The 21,129-nt window shown below is 38.4% G+C and overlaps 1 protein-coding gene across 13 annotated transcripts in view; it reads right to left on the minus strand.

Moving 5' to 3' along the window:
• Positions 1–21,129, minus strand: part of LOC122632969 (protein turtle) — a 188,610-nt gene that overhangs the window by 110,726 nt on the left and 56,755 nt on the right. For 12 of the 13 annotated variants that reach the window (XM_043820313.1, XM_043820318.1, XM_043820311.1 and 9 more), the window contains exon 3: positions 3,173–3,211. The gene's annotated coding sequence lies outside the window, so the exon portion shown is untranslated. Of the gene's footprint in view, positions 1–3,147; positions 3,212–21,129 lie in introns of all 13 variants that reach the window. The other variant, XM_043820305.1, reaches the window with a different exon arrangement.

Raw genomic sequence — 21,129 nt, forward strand, 5'->3', positions numbered from 1 at the left:
TTCTTCGTATTCCCCTGTTTTATTTTCTTGGGAATACTAGAATTTCTTTTTCATTTTCCTTTTATTCTTTTCCTATTTCTGTATTCTCAAAGTATGTTACTCGTTAATTTTTAACATTCTCAGGACGTTGACACGAATTGATAATACGCGATACTTCGAGATTTTTCTAAAAAAAAAGAAAAGAAAAAAGAGAGGAAAAGAAAATAATATGGTTGAACTATTTACCGCGAGCAACCGCATTGAAAAATTAATCGTGAAGTAGTCGCAATGAGTTCGCGTGTAAACCGCACGCTAACAAGACAAATTTTCATCCGAAAGCTCGAGTAACGAGGTACAGGATTAAACGTCGAAAGAAAATCCACTTAGACTCGTACGTAGGAGTAGAACGAATTCGACAAAGTTCGAGAAAAGAGAGGAGAGAAAAAGGAAAGAAAAAAGTGGAAGAAAAAAGATGAAATCGATGGGCTCTGAAAAATATTCTATCGTTCTAACGAATTACTATCACACTCCTTTCCTTTCTTGATCTTTTTTTCCCGTCTACTTATCTACTTTCTCTTACTCTTACTTGCTTTCGAATTCGACATGACGGCGCATAAAGTCGCTCCATATTGGTATCCCACTGTGAGCGAAATTCTTCCTTTATTTCCTTCCTTCAATCCTAACTCACGACAATATTTTCTTCGTTTCAAATACCTCGACGTTAGTCTCCGTCTAGATTTCATTCGATATGAAATAAGAATCTTGCGTATCACAACGCAATTTAAACTTATGAAAAGTAATGGAGTATTATAGTTTTATGTGTAATATAATAGAAAGGGATTAAGAGCTGTATACTATATAAAATACGTTAAAGGGATAATGCTGTATTTAATTAGGCAAATGTAAAAAATATAGAAAGGATGCTACGTTGTTATTTTTCGTCAGATCTAGAAAGATATCCGACTAGATCTCAGATAAAAGCATTTGTGGATTTCGAAAGCAGAATACGGCAAAAATGTAAATTAGAGTAGTCACTTTGACAAAATATTCTTAATGCGAGATTTTCGGTGCAAAGTTTAAATCCGAGAATCCGCGATACTTCGAACAAAATTCCTAAAAGCTCGCAATTTCGAATGAGTCGAACAATAGCTTTCATTAAACCGCCCAAGTATAGCCTGAGAGTTTGAGAAACTTTCCTACAGCCACCAAGCGCTCCTCTTAATAAAACTCTGTTGCGAGATTATACATTTTCCAGTTTAACTTCGTTCTTCGGGATCGAACGTAGGACCCAATGGACCGATATTAACCAACGTTGTACTCGAGATTTTAAGTTTGTGCATTAATTACCATGACCAACTAAACGAAAGCGATTTTAATCTCGTTTAACCACTGTTAATACGTCAATTCTATATACATTGTCAAAATATACATTGAAACTTTCTCATTATTTATCATTTTTCTATATGGCTTAACTACACACATTGCCTTAACTCTTTTTCAGTCTGACCATAGACGATACGCAATTCCTTCCCCATTTGTTCGACTATACGGTACGTCTCGCTACTTTTTCCAAATAATTACTTCCCTCTTCGAGAACACACGGAATACATTTATTCGAAGGAAACTATTACTCAGAGTCATGGTAAACCTCTCAGGAGATAAAAGCGAAGGAAGCGGACCAGGATAGAAAGGAACATTGTAGAGAACCGGAAGGGTGTAAGATCGTCTCTACGGAGGAACGATCCGTCTTAAGAGAAAGTTCAGAGTGGTCTTCTTGGTATCGTGTCACGGGTTAAGTCCCTTCGGGCCTCACTATAGGAATACTACTAGCGTTAAACCTTACGGGAGGATAAATTTTGGTCGATCACTCTCGATACCTTTGAAACTTTCGAAGGATCACGTTGTGAGTGTAGATCGGTAAGCAAGGATCAAGTTTTGTAAACCCTTCGAATGGTGCTCTTCTAGGCTTAACAGTCCTGTTTCCGTAGAGGAGGAAATGTATCAAAGAAAAGTAAGAAAATGTAAGAATGCGAATTTCTGTGATCTTCGAATATGTCTTGCGTTAATTCTTAAAAGAAACTATCACAAAAAAAAACGAATAAGAAGGACAAGGCCGTGACAAACTTTCCGGTTACTTTGACGAATAGTCTTGGGCGGTATCATCTCCCTAGACTCAGAAGATCTCCACCGACATTTTTCAAAGGGTGATAAATATACAAAAGTGTTATGGCTGCCAGGAGAGTACCGGCCAGTACCCTCCTTCTACTTCTCTCTTCTCTTCTGTGTAGATCTTCTTTTAACCTCTTTGGAAAGCAACGATGTTCCTTCCTTTTCTTTTTCCTTTTTTCTTCCTTTCTTCTCTTTCTCTCTCTAACATGTTCTAAGCTTCGCACATTTCCAACGATGGCACCTCGTCGGCCATCGCATTTCTGCTCTGCTCTCCGATGCTATCCGCCATTTATTATTCCTCATGAAAAGACGGGCCGTCGGGACGCATTGAAAATTTTTCGCGAGTCATTAAGAGGAAAAAGCCTCGGATTCGGTCTCTCCTCGTACGCCTCGAGGATTCGCCCTTTTCCTCCGTGCAAGAACTCACAACCTTTCTCTCTCCCTTTCCCTGAGAAAAAGAGAGAGAGAGAGAAGCAGCGTCCGCCATTAAATCGACGTCTTTTCGTCTCTTAAACTCCAAGCGAGACGACGCGTTGGGACTTTCGAGAGTCAATGCAAGATTAAAAATAGTCCGCTCTCTCATTTTCAACTTGCTACTTTGCATTTCCATCCGAGTTTCACGACCCCTTTTAATTTTAAAGACGCAACCCAGCCCAGGAATGAACGTTGACTTTTATCAAAGCCCGTGACGACATCTTAGCTCGAGAAATTAACTCGTTCGCGTTATTTTCGATAGTCAAAAAAGACAAACCGAATTCGCCTCGTTCATGGATAATTGGTAAACATGACTGTCCCCTTCGTCGCACGCAAGAGACAATTAGAAGAAGGTAGGATAATTAGAAGAAGCTTACCACGAGAATTTAAGGGTGGAAGTTAAGGGTAAAAGTCACGGGAAGGTAGTTTAGTATGCAAGACCTCGCAGTCGCCTCCATGATAACCGTAATTCTGGGCTAGTTTTCGGCTCGAGTCTCGAGTTTCTATCCTTTCTTTACTTTTTACCTTGGTATCTGTTGAATAAACTCACCCGGTGCCAAGAATCCTCATCCCCTGTAACGATTCGTTTCTGTAACAGAAAAAAATAACGATTGCTTTTGTAAAATAAACAATGATTGTATCTTTGTTCTAATTACGCTGATCGTTTCGAACCGACCCTTGAAAATAATTCTTGAATAGGATTGAAAATTATGAGAAAGGAGGAAAGGAAAATTATTTCCCATTGAAGCGACGATAACCACTCTTGAAATATTATTCACGAGTTTCCTAACCGATAATTCGCAATTAGAGTTGAAAAAGGAACTAAGAACGATCCTTTACTATCAAGGACTTCTCCTTCGAGAAAAAAGAATTGAGAAAACGAGATATCGGAGTTATCCTATTGTATGACCATTTTCGTTCGACAAGGATCGATAACGAGGTACGAAGGATCGAACTCGAGAAGAGGAAGGAAGGAAGGAAGGAAGGAAGGAAGGAAGGAAGGAAACTCCAGGAAGACGCTGTCGCCAGTCAACGATACCTACAACCTTTAACCCCATCGCACTCGGCCTTCGGTGTTCGCATTCTGTAATTGCCGCTGCAATTACCACGAATTACGGCGATAATTACCGTCATTATGCGGTGCAGTAATTTTGGTAATTACTGCGGTAAATCGCGAGCTCTGATCCCAAGCGCCACCCTCTTTAACTCCCCCTTCCCCATAAGTTTCGTGTTCGTCATCGGTCGATGCATCTTCTCAAATTACTTTTTTGAGAAACATCTCATCAAAAGTTCAACAGAAAACTCGATTATTTCGTTCTTTCTTTTTGCGCTTTGTATTCCTCACCTTTAGAAGAAAGTAAATCTACGATATAATCGTCCTGAGCTTCTGTCGGAGGGAGAAGCATCGACAAAAGGTGGTTTCGAATTCCTTAAGGGTGCTTTGTATCTTCCTGTCACGTGCGAGTTACTTAACTCAAAGTACATGTTCGGAATGTTAAGGTACTATCGAAAGTTACCAATGTGTTTCAAACGGGAATCGGCGAAACGCGTTAAGCTTTTTAACGGCGCCAAAGTTTCTATCGACGATGAACCTAGACAAAATATTCTTTAAAATCGATTGTTATCTATGATTTTACTTCTCATTAAAAACAGAAAAATCATCGTTATTCTACGAAATTTAAATCCTCGTTAGAAAGGTTTACTTAATGATACTACAGAAAGAAAAAATAAAAGGAAAAAGAAAAAGACGAAGAATCTTAGGAATTCTGCGTTAGTGCCATTAAACAAGGGATGAGTTTAATCGTTCGTTTTAGAAAAAATCACGGCGCCTATTAAGCGTGCAGAAGCAATAAATCAAAGCTCGAATAATAATATAATTCAATGGTAGGACTGTCCGCAGAGAAAGAGAGAGAATGAGAAAGAGCGTCGGAGTAAGTTTTATCGAAAAAGCCTATTTATCTTTCTTACAAAACAGTTTGAGAGCAACTCCGTCATAAACGTACGCTATGTACGAAAGAATCCTAGCTCTTTCTTTCTCTTTCTCCCTGTCTGTCTCGCTTGCAAGCAAAACTGGGTCGTCGAGATTGATGGTTTCTTAGAGGATCCTCCCGAAATAATCGTAACATTCATAAATTTCGTAAACATTGTCAGGTGAACAAGATATGTATGTTGGATGAATAACGTTTGTACTTTGCAAGAAAACGATTTTGAATAAAAATTTTATAAGGAATATGTAAAATCGTTCTTAACAGAACAATCTATACGAACGATGTAAATATTTAAAACGATGTTATTTTTAACGTAAAAGTAAGAAGAAGAAAAGAGAGAGAAAGGGGCAAGGAAAGCTTAAAATAACAAGGAAAATGTTGAGACTATGAGACAAAGCAATTTGGTTTGCACAAGCTCCTTCGGATTGCATGCTTTCATAGAATCTCATTCACGATTCTCTCTATCCAATTTCCAGCCTGTATCAACGTGTATCTGGTACTCTCGTAATTTCCTACTGTCGTCCAGCCTTCGGTTACAAGAGTGCTGGATCTCCGAACACGAAACAAAATTGATGATTCGAAAAAAAAAAGTTAAAAAAGCTTACATACAAAGTGAGACAGAGAAAAATACATTCGATAGAAGAATAATAAAAACGAAAAAAAAAGAGAAAAAAAGAGAACTGTTCAAACAAAATAGAAAGAGAAACTGATACGTAGAAGAGAACAAAAACCACATACGTTCTTTTATAAATAAATATCAAAAGTCCTTCATCAAACGCAAATCTCATTTCTGTTCATCGAAACCCTATCTCTTTCTTTCTTTTTTTTCACTGTATCTTGTATGTTTTTGTTTAACATGAACCGAGAAGGGAAACTGCGTCAACGACTGTAAAAGACCAAAAGAAAAAGAGAGAAAAGAGAGAGAAAAAGCATGGGCATCAAAGTATCGTGAATGGATAAATTAGAGGGTATGCTTGACGAGCACCGACCTCGACATTGGCCGGGAGAAAACATGTAAGCCCAGCTCTCGTCGTCGTTTCTATCTTTTATATGCCTGAAATTTCGACGATTCGGAGCCGTTGTGGGAAAACCTTTTCAAATCACTCTGGAACCCACTCTCTCTCTCTCTCTCTCTCTCTCTATCTCTCTTGCTCTTCTCTTTGTCCCTCTGTGCGACGAGTTTCGGTTCCACGTATGCGCCGTATTTAATCCACGTTTTACGCCTCGCTAGCCGGGAAGCGTGATTCAATTACGTTACGAAGGGAAGGACGAAGAGTGGGGGTCGTTAGCGTCGGAGTCCTATACACATCCAGCAGGCTCATCCCTTCTACCATACCTTGTCCAATTCCCCTCTGGCAAGCGTTAGGACTGCTGAAAACGAGAGATTGCTACGTTTCTCCTAAATGTGTAAATGATCCTACGTGTGTTTTACTACATATATATATATATATATATATATATATATATATGTGTGTGTGTGTGTACATGTATGCGTATGCTTCTATGTCATACGAAATGGAATGAAGGTGTAACATAGAGAGGAGTTCGAAGGGTCGCTTGAGAGAAGAAGCAACACGCGCGAAACTGCACGCGTTGAAATTTGACAACGACCTGCCTGAAAATTAATTTCCATCCAGGATGCGCGATAACGTCATGTTTAGAAAAGTATTGTCGTTCGGTGACAGAGTTTTAAGCTCCCTAAACCCCGTACCCCTTCAGTTCCATGTAGGGAATAGTGAAAGCGCTAAACTTTGCAACCCTTTATAAAACGACACCAAGCAGCTGATGCCGCGAATTTCAGCGAAACAAAAGATACTGTATTTTTTGGATTATCCTACCCATTGTAGTGGATTTTCTATATTACGCTGGTGTATGTTTACCTGCAATCTTTATGTATTCCTATTTCTATCAAATCGACTATACAATCACGTGATACGTTCATTACTTCCTTCATTATAATGTTTCCAATCTTCCTTTCGTGCAATAAGATGAGAATCGGATTTTTATTATTTCGTAGGAATAAGAGAGCTTATTATAATGGCAGATTATAATAGGATTTTATAATCCTTTACTGTTTAATCCTAAAGTAACCAAAGTAATAAAGAAATGATGCTCCGCCTTCTGCAAAATGAATTAACAAATCTATTTCGATCGAAGGATATTGCTTGTTTATCTTCATATATAACACAAAATAATGATGAATGATATTGGTGGTGCATGATGATATTGTTTTTTTCTCGATTTAATCATATAGGATGGAAGCATTAAAAGTATTATAATCAAAAAATTTATGATATTTACTGAATAACGAAAGAGCGAGATGAAATTTTATGCTCATGTGTTCAAATCGAGTTATTATACAGCATATTAAAATGAAAATATTTAAGCGTTGTTTAAAAGCGAAGAGAAAGAATTAACGGCAATAAAAAAAGAAGAATAAAAGTAAATATAAAAAAACGAAAGTAGGTTGTTCGTAGTTTAATAAGCGACACACGTAAAAAATCGTTTCGAGTTTCATTCGCTTCGTCTGCTTTTCTCTCACACCCTCCCCCTTTCTCTCTCTCTTTCTCCCTTTTCTTTTTAGGTCGAAAATGTTGAATATAGCTATATCGTAAACGCGGCTGCTACGTTGTCAGTCCCACGTGCGGAGGACGAAATAGTACAGCGATCAATGGGTCAAGTATGTTTGCAAAACGGCTATCTAACTGCGAATGCAACTCCCATATACGTACGAATCTAAATATATATTTGCTACTGTCAGAAAAAAAACATCCCTTACACACCCCAATCAAGCTCCCCTACGACGGCGATATATTCGTTTCGCAGCCTTATTATACTCTGGGCACGATCAAAAAATTCTTAAGATGTCTGCAAAAAATAATCGATTTATCAAATCAATATCCACAATTTGAAAAATTCATCAAGGAACACCGATATCAATGGACTATCAATACGTTGATATCAGCTAAATCTAAACTTATCCAAACTGAAGATTCACTCGACTTCATTTCGCTAACAATTTCATGATCAGCACTGTGGAACAAACCTTTAAAACTTCCAGAGTGTATGCCATACCGCAATATTGAAAAGGAGAAGTTCGTAAAAGCGGAAACTGATTGTAGTATCTTCAGTGTCCACCAAAAAGATATAAGAATCCTCTCTGTCCCCACCTCTTTATTTGTCTGGATCTCTCTTTTTCTCTCTCTTTCTGTCTCCCGCAGTTGGACATCGAAGAAGATAGGTGGTTAAGGTAAAGAGGGAGCGGCTGGATTATCCAGAGAGGATGAAAGGTCGCGCTGGTGAATTCCTTCGTGCTCGTGGGTAGGCAGGCGGTATGGAATTACGAAGTTTAAGATAAAATGGATTCGCGGAATCTGAAATAGAAAATTCCCTAGCTAATACCACGCCAGGATTCCCATTCTCCTCACATAACCTCCGTCATCTTAGAGTCTCCTCTTTCCTTCGTATTTTCTCGTACACACACTCTCTCTGTCTCTCTCTCTCTCTCTCTCTCTGGCTCTCTCTTTTGCTCTCTTTTTTCTATCATTTCCTTTCCATCTTTTTCCTTTTTCTAAGAGCATAGCAGTGACGCGAAAAACGAAGGGAATAATCGAAGGTGAATGAAATCGGTCGAGAGACTTCGCATTCTCTTCGTCTCTATCTATCTTTCTTTCCTCTTTTTTTTCTTCTTTTTCTACGATCTCTAGGGATAATGATCGAAGAACAGAAAGGAAGACTACGAGATCCTCCAATCAGCGCACCGACTTTGAAATGTACTCGAATCGAGTGCAAAATACGAATGCTCTGCGATGACCGTGTTGTTTCCCTTCGATCCGACAGGATCATCTGTCTCTCTCCCTTTCTCTTTATCTCTCAAACCCGTCGTCAATTATCATTCCTTTTCTATTTCTTCCCCTATATTTCAAACGACTTCTTCTAGTAAATTCGAACGTTACATATCACGCTTGATCGAATTGAATTTCTTAAACGAACAAAGATCGTCGTTGTTTCTTTCACTTTTCCTTCGTAATAAATTCAATTTGTCGAGCGCCGATATCTTTAAAATCATAATTATAATTGTTGAAAAAAACGATAGATTTTTATATATAAATTTAAATATAAGTTAATTAATTCATAAAAATCATTCGTGGAAATTTTTCACTGTCACTTATTACTGACGAGTCCGTGTATATGTCTCTGAAGAATGTCTGTATCTCCCAGTGAATGCAAGAAGCATAAATCACTTTGAAATATAGGACAGGAAGAATTCTCGATGTTTGGCGATAAGTCGAAGACCTCGCTACGATCGAACAGCGAGAACGTCTTCTCGCCGATAAAATCGAGGCTTCCGATATAAGATACTTAGAAACGTGGATCGCTTTCGAATACGTCGGCCTGATATTATCGCGTATTGTGATCGATCGACAATAGGCATTCGCGATATATCGACTACGTATATTGCCTCGATCTCCCATACTGTTGTTACTGTATTTTGCATAGAAGATGCATTCCTACGAACAAATACATATGCTTATATATCTCACGTAGAGTCTGTTACACGAGTCATCCACGCTTCCAAAAATTTTCTATTTTTTCTCTCTCTTTTTTTTTTTTACGAAGGTAATACTCATTGAAATGTTCTGAACGAGCTTCGCGCAATTTGTTTTATTAACATTCAATATATCGATACCTCGACCAATGGAACAATTTTGTTCTGGTATTATCGAAGCGATATTGAAAACTGTGAAAACGCTATAACGGATTAATAAACATGAACAACGTGGATACAGTTATCGAAGTTATTCAATTAATAACTCTCTAATTGACTACTTTTCCCCAAGGTGAAGTTTTAAAAAGAGCGCTCGTTATACAATGACTGCCATCGATAAACATTTATCACCAAGAAAAATGCTGAAGCGCACTTTCAACCACATTTAGACGGTGTTGATACAGGCGTTAAGGGATACTACGTTCCTATTGGCCGTAACCATGGCATTCCGTCTGGCTCTCCTCTCGTACGAATCGTCGATGTCTAATTTAATCGTGCCAATTAAGGGCGGCTCTCCTCCTTTTCCTTCTCTTCCCGGGCTACTCGGAAAGGAAAGTTGAGAGTAACGGCTGAAGGGAAATCGAGAAATTATTATTTCTACGGTCCGGAGATAGCGGATTCAAGGAAGAAAAAGGGAAGGAAAAGTCGGAAAAAGAAAAGGTCGGGTAAGGGTTGTAGAGGAATAATTAACAGTCGGCCTATAAAATCCAATTGAACTTGCACGTAGTGGTAAAGAGTGATTCCCAAGAAGGGTGGATCCGTATAATAACCCATTTATTTTCCTTCTCTGCTATCCCATTATTTTGAAATTTAATGCACGGACGATTCTTCGATTTACTCGGTGGAGTAACGTAAGTTCACATCAAGAAAATATCAGAACTGCACCAAGAAACCAACGCTCCAAAGATTTAAATTTACTCCTCGAGCATCTTCGTACTATAATACAATGAATTTGGTTATCAACGCTTTTGAGGTACCATCACTTTAGATGAGCAAGCAAAGGTGTTAGTGGGAAGAAACGGAAAGGAATGGCGAAGAGAAACAAAGGAAACAAATTGCTATCAGTACCATCAACACAGTTCCTCCCTCCATCCCAGCAAACTTTCCCCTTTCCTCTCTTGCCCATCCGACACCGAAAGTCCTCCAATTTATGTGTTCGCCGGTTATAACGGAGTCAACGAGCCCTCTGCCCTTTTGTTCTGTCGCCGACCTCGTTTCTCTCGTTTTCCTTGCCTCTTGTTACTTTTTTGGGGAAATTTCTATATTCCTATGCATATACATGTAAATTTCTATATTCCTATACACGTACATATAGTATACAGATATAAATTTGAAGTAAAATCTCGGAATATCATTCACATCTCATATCTCAAAAATAGTATCTACCATAATTATCGAAATAACAATTACCGGAAACGATCTTTTTTCTTTTGAAGTTAAAAAAAAAAGTAACAAATGTAAAAGATGTTCGTATTTTTTATTTACAAATCTGTACCTCTCATGTCTCGCAAAACGAATGCTCTGATCTGTTTCATTTTATATACGTAAACGAACCAAACCGTACAGAGATATTTCTATCGCGTTACATCATCCATACTCTCTACCCAGAGGCGATTAATTAAAAAACATAATGGAAAAATGTATATGCTAACGCGGATTGTATTAAAAAAAAAAAAAAAAGGACAGCGAGACGCGTGGCATTTTCTATGTGAACCATGAATGTACGTAACACGTATTAAATGCTTTTGTTTCAAACGATTCCTATTTCGAAATTCTGCAAATACCAAAAAGTTACGAGGTCAAAGAGCGAAATTGTAAAACAAAGCGATAAAATTATTAAATCGCAAATGAACAACTGTAATTATAAAGTTAACATTTTCGCGAAAAATTAAGAGAATTCTCAAAAAATTTAAGTCATTCCGACGATTTATGTTTCTTATAGTTACGTGAAGCTTTTATAGTACATTACCATATAGCTGAAGCCAGTAAACTTCGAGCGGTAAATAGTACCTAATAGTTTTTTGCAAGTCATGTGCAACTAATATTCTCGTCTTTTATATCGCTACCACCTCGTTCGGAGCATGCTTTACCCTCTTACTCTGTAAGAGAGGTTGAATAAAAAGGGGGTTAGCCCGTCGGTATATACACACTGGCAAGCTGACTAAAATGCAACAGGGATATGGCTTTTATAATAAACCCATAATCTCGATACAACGAGATGGAGGAGAACGAGGCTTTTAGGTATATCATGTAGGAAGCTTCGAGGTTACGAAGATATTATGGATCTGTTCTGCCGATTGAACGAGAAATAGAATGAACGGTCCAACGTAGCCTCATTTTATATATTCCAAATATGAAATAATGAGAGAAAAAACTTTATCTTTTGTAATATATAAAAAACCTGCTCGTGTACCTCATTACTGAAAGATAATAATGTTTTATAAATCAGTCTTTATTTTAATGAAGATAGGTATGTCAAAATTATTGTTCTTGTAGAAACATTCAATCATAAGTCTAGATTCTATCGAAATAGATTTCTCAGATGATACAAACCTACCAAATAATCTGATTAACGTACCGTGCTTCTCGCATTTCCACAAGTGGAACATCGTCTGATTCAACATCGACTCGAGCTTAATTTGGGCACTCGAATGCTCAAATACGCGATGGTGGTGTTCTCTATAGTGCTTCCAACACCGTAGGATCTGACGTCCGCCAACGATGTAAGCATAAATTAGTTGGATATCTGAACCGAGATAATTATCAATGCAAGCTCGTCGCAAACTGTTCTCACCAAGCTGGTCGATAATATATATATATATGTGTGTGTGTGTGTGTGTGTGTGTATGTCTTGGATCTTCTGATATGCAGAACTATCTTCTGCGTTTGATCAAAACAATAGACTTTTGATTATGCACGGTTACAGTGAATGATCCTTTCCATATCAGACACAAGTATTTCGCCTCAAGATGATTCATAATAAGATATCAATGGATTAAGCAAAAAATAAAAATAAAAATAAAAATAAAAATAAAAGAGAATACGTCTGCCAAGTTATTTGCGAATAATCCGAACGGAGAAAACTGGTATTGGAGGATGAAAGAAAAATCTTGAATAATTCGAAGAGGTTACTCGTTTTTTTTGTCGAATTCAAAAGAATTGCTTTCGTATTACCGGAGAGTGCACTTTGTTTCATTATAGCGTATGCAGTATATCCGTAGTGGGCGCACGCCTTGGAAAGAGCCGGTGCGAGAAAAAAATGTTTGCCTTAGTTTCACATTCCTTTGTGTCGTTCCACCCGCTATATACTCAACGTAGGCGCTCTCTTTGGTCCATTACTGTCTACTGTGTATAAACCGTTCTTGGTGACCCCTTCTCTTTCTGTCTCTATCTCTCCTTCTTTTCAAGCAACATTTTCTGCACTCAACTTTGTACGTCCTCTGCTCTTCTTCTTTCTTACGACGCGAGCCGTTACTCTCTTTGCATTTCTTTATGTTATATCTACTCGTGCCTATGTTACGTTGAAGTATCTTAATTATTCAAAGAATGATGTCGAATAAAAAAATTAATTCATTATTATTGAAATATATTCGTTGAAACAACAAGAAAATTTTTGGAATTCCCGGAATTAATAAGGTCGGACTTTAATAAAATTATACGATATTATTCCACTGCGATGTAATTAAAAAGATCTTTTCTTTTCTCTTTTTCACCCCTTGAAACGGGAGAGAGAAGGAGGAAGACATAAAATCTATGGTGAGTTCGCATTAAATGTCGCTAATCATTCTGTTGAACGTTCTTTTGCTGTCCCTTCCAACCCTCTCATGATATCTTTTCCGGTTTGTCCGAGTCACCCCTCGCATCTACACGGTTTAAAGATAACAAATGCCGGGCGTTTAGGTTCTGCGATTACGACGAGCCATTCGTTTCTCGTGTCAAGCTTGTCTGGTTTATTCGGCTACTACCCCTTCTAAAAGTCTCTTCCTCCTTTCTTTACCCTCGTATAGCTACCTCTAAATACCGTTGACGACGTCGTTATGTCAATATGTCATCAAGGTCTCTTTTCTTTGCTTCCAAAAAATTGTCTTACTCAGCTTTAGATAGAAGATCGACCAACGTATCTAAAGATAGTATTATAAAATATTACACGATGTCTTATTCAAAACATTCAATTACAAATATCACGAAAAATAAAAAATATAATTTAAACATAAACCATAGATAGTCGTTTGATTTGATAACATACGAGGGAATATCCTAGAATGTTATTCAATTTCAAGATCACTCGTAATTCCTTTCAAACGAACATGAATACGATAGAAGGAAAGAGGAACGAGAGAGCATGAGCGACGGCGAAATGAAATAGTCGATCGAATCTAGCAAGACTTGATCTAAAAAGCGTTCTAAGAAAAGCTATTATCGTGGCGAAGTCAAACGAACTTTCCGAATAAAATCCGAATGGAAAGTAAATGAGAAACTCGTATTACGGCCGTTCAACTTCCTTCTAGTGATTCGCTGACAGACTAAAGAGTAAAGAGTGGAAGTGGGCTTAAGAAACGTAATGTCTATATATAGATCTTCTATTTCTACCTTCCCTTAGTAACGAGATTTTACGGTAGACATTAAAGGTAAAACGCGTCGCATCGAATAACTCTCATAGTCGAAAAGCAAAAGTTTATCAAGTCGCGGTCAGAGTTTCGAGCAACTTCGTATCGCTATCTGCAGTGAAGCAGCAACGGCACTAACTGCGGCAGAAGCAAAGGTAGCAGCCCTTAGCAGCAGATCGACCAATTCAGAAGCGACCTTAACGCCTGGATGAAACTAAGCGAAACGTCTCTCGAGAAACCACCAACCTCCTTCCTCCTCCATAAGTCGAGCCGAATTCCCTCGCGCTGGATTAATTCGCCTGTAATCCTCTCTCTCTCTCTCTCTCTCTTACTCTCCTTCCGCCTCTCTTGCGTCCATCTCCTTCGTCGCCTAGTCAATGAATACGAAATGACGAATAGGATACAGGCCCTGGGACATTGCTCTTCTTGTTGTTCCATCCTTGATAAGATAACTTTTCCTTGCAGTTTAACAAGGACTTTATGGAATAATTGTTTATGAATCACTTTGTTATTACTACGCCGTCATTCTGTTTACTTATCTACTCTTGTTTGAATATTTCTATCTATTAATCTACCATTACGAAAACATTCTTCTTAAGTTTTTGGTAAATCAAATCTACGAACCACTATATCCTGATGTCAAAGATACCTCTCGATACGTTCTACTTGAGAATTTTGTATTTTACTGTTGGTTTAAACCTTTTGAGAAATAAATGAAATGAAAAGAAAAAGCGATAAAAACGAGGGTAACTTTCAAGCCCCCCAGATCATATTTCCGTGAACAAGGTCGCAGTAGTTTTAACATTAAAGCGTAATTCGAAGCGAATTCAGAGCAACGTGCTTGCTCGTCCATTCACACTGTGTATCTTTGTGTGAGCTGACTGACATTCGGCCTATAAAGTGTCACCGGACCATCACTTGACATCGACTCGTTCATCCCTCTCTTCTACCCCACCAACTCCCCACCTCTTCTCTTCGTTGACACACATACATACAGAGGTCCACGTACAAGTGCATACACATAGATATCTACGTGCGAGAACACGTTTTCCTCTCTCCCACGCTTTCTCCCGCTTCCTCCGCACGTCCCTCCAGCCGCAACCAATCCTCGCAGGCAGAGTGTTACCGGATTACAATGTTTGCCGGTGACTGTGCAAACACCACGCGGTTCCCTTCTCTCTCATACGTCGACATTCTCGACACTGTGTCTCTCTCTCTCTCTCCCGATCTCTCGCTCTCTCATGCACTCTCTCTGTACAAGCATTTATATATATGCATGAAAGGGAGAAAGAGAGAGAGAGAGAGATAAAGGGAGAGAAAGAGACAGAAAATGCGTTCGAAACAGAAAATGCGTACGATTTCGAGAGGAGAATAGAAGGGTAGAAAAGCTTCGAAATGAAACGACTAGCTGGCCGAACAACCGCGTGCACAAATTGCCAGAGTAACAACAGCAATACCAACCTGTTTTCTGTCACTCCTCGGTCAGACCGGGTTGGAATATTTTTATCTCATTGCGTGACAAAATCGAACGATTTATCTTTATTATTTATCTTCATCATAGGGCCGTTGTTTCTTTTATGACAAAAAATGTGCTTATCGAGTAGAGATCTTCTCAAGCAACAGTGATTAATGTATCATATCTTTAGATAGATAGAAAGAGAGAGAGAGAGAGAATTCGTATTTTTCAAACTTAATATCATTCATGCTATCGTAATTTTTAATCTTAAGAAAACATAGTTATAAGGGTCGAACACGAAGAGAGAAAGGCTGGACTTATTAAGCAATTAAAGCAACGCCGTTCTCCCTCACCGAAGAGTTTATATAGGAAGGAAGGTATGGAAGTCGGAGGTCGTGTGGAGACAACGAAGATGAGTATACCCAGAGATAGAGATAGAGAGGAAGACGATGAGAAGGAAAACGCAACAACGCGGCAACCGCCACATGCATTTAGCATAGTAGACGGAAAGCGGTAGTAGGAACGTCGGTAGGGCCGCCAGCATACAGCCATCAGCGAAACTTGACAAAAGTTGAGACACTTGCTAATGAGCGGTACACATCTCGACGCTGCACTCTCTGCATACTCTCTCCTTCTCCCTCTCTTTCTGTCGTACTCGCAGCACGACCTTCGAAGCTCCGTAGAAACTGCTAGTATAGCAGTAACAGCAGCAGCCTGATGTGGCCTGGTACTTCCGCTTCGTCTACGTGTCCCGTGCAACCGGTTGTCTAGGTCACGAAAGACGAGTCCAACGACCTCACGCAGCACCTGCAGCAGCTAGAGAGGGTGTACGAACTTAACACGCTCGTTCTCTTTCTCTCTTTCATTCTCTTGTTCTCTAGCTCGCGGATTAGCTCGAAGCAAGACGAGGAACGAGTCTCCCTATTTGTTCCCCTTCCCTTTCCTTTCTCTTCCTACCTGAGAAACTTCCTTTTCACCGTGGAATTTATCTTCGCCTATATTTCAGCATTAGCGAAGTTTGTCTTTGAGTAGTCGTCGAGCATGTCTTATCGGAAAGACAGATTTTACGTAAAGGATGAATTCTCGCCTGGTAAGGATTATCGTGAACCTATGAAAAATGTGAAGGAATTGTGTAAAGTGATATGTACGTTTGCACGTGGACTTGTATATAATTTCTGATGTTTATATTCATAATGTTTGACTATATATAATATAATAACAATATATATATATATATATGTGTGGTTTGTGCACTTGCGATTGTTTACTTGTAAACATTTTAATAGCAAGTACATAAATGAATAAAAGTAATTAATGATAGAAGGCAACGTCGGTAAATGCATATTTATATCGTAAGATTAAAAGTATCTTTCCGACATTTGAATTACTTCGATAAGGTGGAAATGATGCCATAATTAACCGATATCGCTCGATAATATAGACGGAATCTTGACCTCGCGAAAAAGCCTCCCTCTTCCTTGTTGAATTGCGCACGAAGCATCGATTAAGCCGGCACTTTGACTGGAGCATCACTTCGCAGATTGCCCATTACATCTTCGAAGCAGTTACTGTCTGCTATCAGGAAGCGCTCTCCGCGAAATTAGCCGAGCCGTTCCCGTATCGTGACCGAACGAGAACACGAATTACTACGTTCCCTCGAGAATGTAAATCATCCTTCCCGAGTATCTAAGAAAACTCCCTCTACTCTTGATTAATTTTCTAAGAACTTCAATTTACAAAATGTCGAACATTTTTATGAAAAAAAAAAAATTATTACTTTACAGACTGATTATTCTCATCGTGTTTGACTATCTCGTTCAAAGCAAGAAGGAAGTATATGCTATTAACGCTTCTGAAGAATCTCAGTCACGCGGGAATCGAAAATGCAAATGGAAACGACCAAAATCCAATTGTCTCCAAAGGAAGCTTCGGTGAAAGACGTCTTACCGAAGAGATGTACGACACAAGAGGATACAATGGAGAAGCTTAGACGTTACTACGTCCGCGAGGTAACGGCAGCTCGACGAGAAGCTGTGGTCTTGAATAAGGACAACGAGTAAGAGGAGAGAAGGAAAGATGCAGATTATTCCGAACGCGGAATCCTTAACAAGAGAAGAGACTCTCACCTTCGGTGAACGTTCTCGTTCGAATCTACGAGCAGTGACAGCAGCCTTTGCCTGACGAGTCCTTTTAGAGGATTCCAATTCTAGAATTACGGACTTCCGACTGAATTACCACTAGCTATCCTCAACTTGGTGGTGCGGATTATCGATTAGTCGTTCGACTTTCTTGTCATTTGAATTATTACCTTTGTAGTACGAGAAACTAGATTAGAAAGTTAACAATCGTTTGAAAACCGCATAAAAAAATAAACAAACTTGATAAATATCAATTCGACTAACTTTTTGAAATCCGTTGCATTCCGCGAGTAAAATTGTAGAACTAAATAGTCGTCATAAAGCTCGTCAGCTTGTCATCGGATTAAGGATCAAACGGATAAAAGAACTTTGTGAAAGGAAGAAAGCTGTGGATTAGATTACGCAAGTGCAAGTACGGAGATTCCCTCTTCGTTATCGAGGGATTATGTAGCTTCGTTAGAAGGAGCTTATGGGGTCGAACGGATCAATTGTTGTAATTTTTTCTTTTTCAATGCGAGATACCTAAAAATTCTACGATCGAGCGAATAAGTTAAATAATTTGTATTTTTTCTATAAATTAAAAGACAGTTACGCTCTCGAATTTTTATTACAAAATGTCTGAAAACTTTGAAGCATAAATACAACCAGTCGGGCCAGTGATGTAAAATTTCATTATATAATATATAACGTAGCTCTACGAATATTTTGAGAAGAATAAAATGGCATATCCGACGCCACAACCGATATCGGTTTTACGCAATGATATTTTCAAACGACGACAATATAAAACCTCGAAACACTGTTTTCTATTAGAAATATGCATCGTCGGCTGATTTACAACAGTTATCAATTTTAACAAAATGCAAAAAAAAAAATACACGAGAAAAAAAAAGAAGAAAAGAAAAACAAAAGGGAGAATACGAGGTACCCGTAGAATTTTTATTTATTCGTCAGAACGGAATACTCGATGAAATAAGACCATAATGGAAAGGAAAACGCGAAGAATCGTTGAAATAATAAATTTTTTGCTTGACTCGTTCAGGATAAAGAAAACTAAGATATACGAAATTGTCTCGATAAAGAATCTTATCGTCTTTTCCCTCACCCTGCTCTTTCCATCTACAAGTCGTTCGAAGGCAACATTGTTCCATCGTCGTGGCAAAGCTGTAAATGCGACGATAACAGTGTATAAGTTCGATATCAAGGTGTAGTTGCGAGTACCCGTGAACGATGAAACGAGAAACAGAAAAAGCTTTTTCTTTCTCTTTTCTTTCTTTTTCTCTTACTCGCATCCTAGCAACTTTCTCTCCCTTTTATCCGCCTCTTTTATGGAGCAGTCATCAATGCAGTTGGCTGAACTATTCCGAATCGGGTGAAAGAAGAACGCTTAGAACGAAAGAAAAGAAACTCTGTGCATACGTTTTCCTAGAGGTGTAATGGAAGAAAAGAAAAGAGGAAAACGGAAGTGTTACTCCGAACAACATTACACGAACGATTACCGTTCAACTGTCTTTTGCATCAGTAAAAATCTTTTGAAACCTTCGTTCTATTAACGTACCTAACTTATTGAACATTCCTTCCCAGGATTTTATTAAGAAAATTTTTTTCTATAGAAGGATCAATGTATGCGAAGAAAATATACCGAGCAGCGACACTCTGAGATCGATTTTAACGACTCTAATATGTGCCGACGAGTCTCTGGATCGTCGTTTCCAAGGCTCCGTAACAGCACTTTCGGTCGACGTATCCCTTAACGATGTACAGATTCTCGCGAAAAGTGTTTCCGACGATCGTAAAGCCACGAAAGAGAAAATTAATTTCGTATTCCCGATCGGGACGATTCCAACGGCTTTTACCATTCTTTTTTATTTTCTTTTTTTTTTTTTATTATTTTATTTAAAGTCATATATCATTCGGATACGATTTTATATCGATCGTTGAAACAAAATTTGTAATCGACAGATGACATCGAATTGTACTCATTTTGATCAATACAATCGACGTGACATTTCCAACATTTTTAAACACTTCGATCCTCGATTTTTCGTTCGTGTCAGCTTCAAAAACTTGAATCTGTCGCGATGACACGACCAACGAAGATCTCCGGTAAAATTCGAACTTTTCAAATTTCGAGTTGCTAATCCTCTCTCATCCATGCACAGTATAACTCTGAAAAAAATCGTTCAAAAAACGAATGTGTTTGGTCTACCAACAAGTTGAAAAAAAATCATTGGTTAACCGAAAACACAAGGTTTCGATAGACTCAGAGATATTTTACGGAAATTCTCGAGACTTCAAACGCAAGAAAGAGAGTGGGAGAGAGTCTTTCCTCGGTCCAGAGTTGGAAAATCGTGGAGAAATTCCAGAGGCAATCCCATTTACCTTTCGTTTCGCGATCTCCTACTCCCAAGTCTCACTCTCCACGCTGAAGTGAATACGAAAAAGCAGCCAAGACACGCTGATGCTGATGGCTAGCAGCTTTCGAATTCTTTGAAGGATCTATCCTCACCGTCCTTGGATTCTTTACCATCTCTATGTTACACTGTTTCTCAGCAATCTACTATTAAAGCATATCATAACGCGCGCGTCTCCTCATTGTTAGTCTCGACCCATTCTCTTTCTGTCTGTCTGTCTGTCTCTCTCTCTCTCTCTCTCTCTCTCTCTCTCTCTCTCTCTCTCTCTCTTTATAAGGATGAAACCTAAAAGATAGCATGTGCTTTGAAGTCGGTACTTCCGTGTGATCACCCATCTTTAGATGAGATTCCTCCCCTTTTCTTTCGTTTTATGATATACTACTTACTATCAAACGTACGTCTGAATTTTCATAGAAATCAGCTGGAGTACTCTTTGAATATCAGTGAATGATCGCGATGATTATTATGAATTATCATTGTCTTTAAATAACTTATTTTGATCTGAAATCGTAGATAGTATTTCTCAATATGATAGATAAATGTGTTAAATTTGATTAGATTTGATTCAGTCAATTTTATTATAACTCAGGATATTAACGAAATAAAATTTTGCCTGTGATCGTATTTAAAATTGTTCATAAAGGTACGTTTAAATATCACTGATGGAAGTGACTATCAAGATTGTTCTGAACACTACAAAATTCATCCATTTCTTTTTGTCGATCTTTTCTATTTATTCGAATGTTCCATCCAGTGATTCAGGGAGCGTGTAAATGGAATATACTTGTCGGACGGTGTTTAAGTTATACTCGCCGGCTCTAGTCACTCCCATTTCATTCGGATCCTGTTTAATTAAATGGTTTACCATTCATAGTGAACGACTACGCTGTGAATGGTTTAAGCAGGTATTATTCCTCTATCTAAATTCACTGAAATCCATTGTACCACTGGCTTACAGAATCCTGTTTCGAGGCACTTTGGCGAGTCGGTTTACTGTTCGATATCGAAGCATTTTTTTTCGTTTCTGTCTATGCATTCATCGTTGTTACATGAATTAAATAAATAGAGAAAAATTGTAAGCGCTCAACCAAAAAATTAGATACTATTGAAATATGAGAAACGAATTGAAAAATTTTAAATAAGAATTCAACTAGTGCATCAAACCGGTAATAATGCTAAATCTATCTTATAGAAAGAAACGAAGTTGTGAAAACACGCAGTTACACCTATTTCAAGGAATAAACAGAAGATCAGGGAAGCAGGTAGCAAGAGGAATGCGTTATAATGTTCTATCACGTGGAGGTCACGAGGTAGCAGTAGGAAAATCACCCCCTGGAAGGGTAACGCGAATAAGA

This window comes from Vespula pensylvanica, chromosome 11, assembly GCF_014466175.1.
Source record: "Vespula pensylvanica isolate Volc-1 chromosome 11, ASM1446617v1, whole genome shotgun sequence".
In the NCBI taxonomy this organism is placed as follows: domain Eukaryota; kingdom Metazoa; phylum Arthropoda; class Insecta; order Hymenoptera; family Vespidae; genus Vespula; species Vespula pensylvanica.